General features: G+C 38.5%; 1 long non-coding RNA gene across 2 annotated transcripts in view; it reads left to right on the top strand.

Annotated features, from left to right (window-relative positions):
• Positions 1-4,988: 4,988 nt before the first annotated feature.
• LOC119151872 overlaps positions 4,989-6,000 on the top strand; it is a 55,951-nt gene continuing 54,939 nt past the window's right edge. For both annotated transcript variants that reach the window (XR_005105591.1, XR_005105590.1), the window contains exon 1: positions 4,989-5,058. This is a non-coding gene — a long non-coding RNA (uncharacterized LOC119151872). The remainder of the gene's footprint in view (positions 5,059-6,000) is intronic.

Below are 6,000 nucleotides of genomic sequence, written 5' to 3'. Positions count from 1 at the left end.
AGGCATAAGGCAGGACCTTATTCTCCAGGCCTCATCTGGTGTCTCATTTGCTGCTTCTAACACCATTGAGAGACCTCTGAGCGCCATTATACTATTATTAATAATAGCTGTATCATGATTTCTGCTCAGCAGTAACAGCCTTAGGCAGTGGCTGCTCAGTGATCTGTGTGCAGTTGCTCTCCACCTCCTGTGATGTCAACAACAGAACGTTCTCAGCTCCTGTTGTAACACTTGTTTCATTTGTTCCCTCATCCACACCTCTGATCACTCGCAGCAAGTTCTGTTACGCTGATACTGAAGTTCTTGAATTTATTTCCATGCTGTTGCCTTTCTACCCCCCCTGGGTTCTTTTTCAGTAGGTCCAGGAAACATAGTATACATTGTGGGCAGACAATAGGCTTCATAACAAGAGATCAGAACTGCTCCGCAACCTGGTGTTTTTGTTAGCAGGAAAGACGTGCCTGTGGTTATACAAAAATGTGCTGTGGCAGGTCTCAGGCAGGGATGAGATAAATGGACCCCCTATGTGCCCAACAAAACCCGTGGCTTTCCCTGCAACCCAGAGGACTATTTTCTAGTGAAAAATTAGTAGTTTTCTAAAATAAGATTTCTTTGTATAATATCATATATAACGTTATGAGCGAAACAAGAAAGACAAAGACTTTGACAAGTTAATCTGTAGGAATTTACAGAAACTTTTCACAACTGCTGCAGTGATTTAATTTATTGCAGAAGAATGTGTTTTTTTGAGTGATCAAAGCTAACTTTCAACAATACCAAATGAAGAGAGAAAGGTGAATATCAGTCAGCAATTAGTAGCAATGTTTCTTGTGTGTGCTAGTTTCCTGAGGAAAACCCAGAGTGTTTATCTTCAGTGTTTGGTTCTTAGGTGGTGCATTGATGAGCAGAGCAATGAACCACTTCTCAGTGCTTTTTTGTCAGTTTGGAGTAGCAGTTGCAGAAGAGAATACTCATTTCTTTTACCATATTCATCACCTTAGTATCCAAGTACCCTCCAGTAGTACATTAAGCATGACTAACATCTGTTCTGTGTTTGTTTTCTCACCTCCTCTCCAAAGGGAATGTACATAAAGTGAACTGTTCTGGTTTGTTTTGATATATATGTTATACTGCTAAATGTTTATGTCAGAAGATGAAGTAAAAGAAATCCTTTCTGCACTTACAACACTAGCTCTGTATAAAGCTATCTATCTTTAAGTCAAGGAGACCTGGTTGTTTTTTATCTTGTTCGTGCACTCAGATTGGCCAGAGGCAGTTATAATGGCTATTCAGTTGGATTTTTACAGGGGAAATAGTGGTAAAGAGAAAACATTTTTCTTATTTCAAAAATACAGTATGATAGCTTGATCAAGACCACATTTTGCACCACTGACATCATGTCTTTGCATCTTAAATGATATATGTCGCCCGTGACCCCAATGTTCTATTAAAATGATGTACCTAAGAAAGATATTTGGAAGCCAAATGTATCAGTGGCAATGTGCAACCGATCTGTCAGTGCAGTGGTGATGTAATTTGGCATTATCCCCTATCAATGAGCTGCGGAAATGTATCTGGTACTTGAGCCTTTGGGGAAAGATCAATACAGTCAGTCCACATATCAGCTAGGAACATTCAGAAGCAATAAAGGGAGTAAAACAGATATTTTGTGCATCTAATAAAAAAGGTGGTGCCATTGATCTCTTAGAGAGTATGAAAATGGTCAATGTAGAAATGAGATGCTGAATCAGCCTGAAAGAGGTATTGCTTGCATTAATATTGGTTTAGGATAAGAGTTTTGAATAATCTAGTAATAAAATGACAGGACAGTTGCATGTTAGTCTTTAAGAATGATGCAAAATGATCTGTTCACGAGCAGGGTTGTTAGTCTTGTTTGGCAATTACTTCCATATTTACTTGTTCAAGATTTGTGATATTTTTTCATCAGGGACTGGATGCAGGTAGCATAAGTATGACTACATTTCTGCAGTTATCCTTCCATTTATCTAGTAACAAGTAGCTCCCAAACCAGGGGGTTCCAGCACTTGTTGGCTATGGTCTCTCACTGTTGTGCTTCCATAATTAACACTTTCAGAAACGTTTGCAGTGTTGCTTGTTCACAGTGCGTATCATAGGCAACCTAGGTTGTACAGCAATTTTGTTGTGTCAGATTCTAGCTGACTACCCATCAAAATCACATAATTATTTATTTTTGATACTCTTGGTTGTGGTAGTCCTGTGCCTCTAATTCTAGAGAACAACTTTTTCAGTGTGATAAATGGAAACTTATTGAAAAGGAATGCCTCTGTTATCAACACTTCAGGTTTGCAGAGCAGTAAGTGCTAACCAGCACAGCCACATGTCAGACTTTGTCGTACTTCCAGCCTCTACATATTTGGACAGATCTGTCAGTTCTTACCTATGGACTATGAATTGGCAGCATCTTGGTTGTAAAGCACAAAATGGGAATCAGCGTTTGGAAAAGTGCGTGCTTTCTATGCATAACTGAAAAGATTTTTCAACCCTAACATTTGCGCTTAGTGAAAGATAATGTCTTCCAACACTGCATAGCAGGAAGAATGCAAATCCTCTCTGGTGTCATATAGCTACAAGGAGAAGAGTTTCCCCATGACTCTGAGAGAAGCCTGCCATATCAATGTCTGCCTAGCAACTGAAAGGTGACACGTGGAGCCTCCTTTTCAACTCATTTCCTCTTGATGAGAGGAAGGGATCCTCCTGCGAGTTATTACCTGAAATAATACCATATGGTAAAATGTAAACAACATCTGCATATTCATGTAATAATTTCATCTGTTTAATTAGTTCCAGCAAAGCAGTTTACCCTCTGAGGCCCTCGCTGTCAGCTCCACGCTCGTACATCCATGCCCTGCTGTCGAGCCTGACAGCCGTCTATTGTTCATTCACTGCTTCCACCTCACCACTTAATGTAAGTGAATCTTCTGAGGGGTGGAAAGCCTGTCCCCATTGATCCAGATGTAAGGGCTGGGGGGAGGAGAGTAAATATCTGTCACCTTGGAATATGGGTACTAAGAGCAAACTTGACAGATCAGGTGGCTCTGAGGGTTTTTTTGGGGGGGAGAGTGGGGGGTGGGCTTGCACTTGGTTTAAGTGTTAATCAGTGCACAGGACTGCAGGTTTGACTTTGTACAGTTGTTAAGTCTTTGGTCTCAGGACAAGGCTAGACACGTCCAAATCAGGTGAATTCAGCAACAGAACAGTAGCCCAGCTTTTACAGTCAGCTATATTTCAGTGCCAAAGTAATGACAGCATGCCTACTGGTGCAGCAAAACACAGGGCCCTAGAGGGCTGTATGGATTGGCCAAACAGGTTTTCAGAAATGCATGTCAACAAACACTGTTCAGGACAAACTGAGAATGTAAAAGCATAAGTCTAAATGGAAAGGTCCCTAGAATATATTTTTAGAGTCTCCTGGCTCATGTAAATAAATTATGTTGTGGGTCACGTGTAACAACAAGCTGTTTGACTCACCTTCAAAAGGAAGCATTTACATTAAAGGAATATAAACACTTCATGGTGATATTACACCTAAGCAGAGAAGCGTACCGCAGTTCAATGCCATGAAGTCAATATCATAATAAGGTAATAATGCTACTACTACTCAGTACTTATACGGCCTTTTACAGATTTGAGCGAACACTAACTGATAAGTCCTTAGAACACCCTGTGGGAAATAGGCAAGTAATAATTATTGCCGTGTTGTAAAAATAAACTGTATCTTATCACATGCCCATCACCATGGTATCTACACAACCACTCTGACGGACAGTATTCTTTCCATTGCCTAATGATGTACTGAGGTGAGATTGCAAGGTGTAAGCTTATCTGAAGAGATGTATCTGATGCTTTATTTTAACAGTGATGATATCTATAGTAATACTATTATCCTGTTCAGAAGATTTCCAGAGATTGTGGCCAGTGGTCGGGAAGGAGAGATGTCCCACTGCATTTGTGGTCTTTCTTCACGGGAAAGGTCAGCTCCACTGTCCCTGAATGGCCTGTCTGCATGTCAGGAAAAGGAGAGGTTTCTGGAATATTCAGGATCCAGCTATTAAAAAGCAGAGAAGAGCTAGTAAACTGAATTGTGTACTGGATGGGTACGCTGTGCTGGAGTAGTTTGTCCTCCTTACCCTACACTCACAAGAAGAGGTTCTGCATGCGCACATATCCTCTGTGGATCTCATAGTATGCACTGAAAGCTTTCAGGCATAAATTATAGAGATTAAGTAAGAGGTACTAATGTTAATCTGTACATTGGAAAAAGGGTACCACTGGTTGCCTGAAGACTGTGATAGTAGGTCTTTCCTGCTTACAAAAGGAAAACTGGGAAGACCAGAAACCATCTGCATGCTGTCAGGTGAAGTGTTTCTCCCTTAGCAGCTCAGAACAGTGTTACAGTTATTCGTTTAATGTTCTTAATCCAAACCATAAAATAACAGTTCACAATAGACAGGCAGAAAAACAAGCCACCTAAAAGTGAATTATGTTGCCAAAGTCCCCATAACAAGATAACAACAGAAAAGGGTCATGAAGCATCCGCCTTGCAGAATTATCCTTGTTCGCCAACAGCAAAACTTTTGTATCATGTTACCTTTCACGTGGACACACAGTACCCTCAACTTAGTTTCCTTCTTAAGACAGTATTTCATGCAGTCACAGCAATAAAAATGAAATAACCTTCAGACCATGAAAGTTAGAACAGATTACCTTTATGAAGCTAATGAGTAACTGTTCTAATTGTTATCTTGCATACATTTTTAGAATGTTTTCATACACACTGGAGTATAAAACTTAAGCTCTGGAAGCTCTTAAAAAAGCTAATTTATAATAAATTAAAATAATAGTAATTTAATAATATCAATAAAATGACACTGTATTAATAATGAACTGTATTAATAATGAAAATAATATTGAATTAAAAAAATAAATTAATATTGTGTTTATGACAGGTTTCATCAGTCTAATGATGTGAAGTTCTTTTTCCCTGGAATGAATGAATGCTTGCTACCCATGAAATGGGTACGTTACTCTTCCCCATCAACGTGACTCCTCATCTATGTGAAAAAACTTTTCAGATTTGAGAGGTTCATCTTGTCTTAGTGTCCATTTTGTCATTATTTTGTGTGCTGAAACAGACAGGAATTATGCAATAGTAAGTGGATATAATACCAGTGTAATTTGGAGAATGTTGACTAGTATCAGACTACTCACACTGCTTTAAGTGCCATTAGTCATCAGTTTATAAGAAAACCATTTTGTCTGATGAGAAACAAGGTAATCTGGGTTTGATTTTTAGACTTGCAGACTTCTGATATCCTATGTGACATTATGTAAGTCAGTCATTCTGGACTTTTATTTTTGTGACCGTAATGTTTTTTCTCTGTCTCATTGGCATGCTGAAATTATAACTATTCTAGGCAAGCGTATAAAGTAATAAAGCCCTGCGCTGAATTTGAAGTGATGATCTATAAGTAATATATTTATTAATGTAAAGCACTAGGTAGTCCAATCATGTATGGGTATTACCTATGTTGTTATAAAGAGTTCAATTACAACAGGACTCTAATGTTATCCCCCATACCTCAAAAATAGTTGTATTACTTCAGTACTTACCTAATAGTCTCTCAAGTCAGCCAAAATTATAGCACAGGTGGTTGTATATTCTCGCACATTTCAGCAAAGCTATGTTTCATTAATATTCTGGAAAGAAACCCTAGAACTAATGGATTCCTTCCTCTTTTCTGCTCTTTTAAGTGCAATAAAATTGTTCTTTTCCATTTTTTCTCCATTAAATAACTTACATGAAGCAATTTCAGGCAGGCCTTGAAGTGCTTCCTAAATTAGATGAAAAAAAAATCCATTATTTTTTAAGTCAATAATTGTTCTGGTGTTTTTATGCACAGATCCAAAATAGTTTCTAATGGACATTTTAGGGTGGGAAGGATAATGGTGTTTTAGGGA

Source organism: Falco rusticolus, chromosome 7 (assembly GCF_015220075.1).
Source record: "Falco rusticolus isolate bFalRus1 chromosome 7, bFalRus1.pri, whole genome shotgun sequence".
Classification (NCBI taxonomy): domain Eukaryota; kingdom Metazoa; phylum Chordata; class Aves; order Falconiformes; family Falconidae; genus Falco; species Falco rusticolus.
The sequence above is the reverse complement of the archived record's forward strand: the minus strand, read 5'-3'. Positions and strand labels throughout refer to the sequence as shown.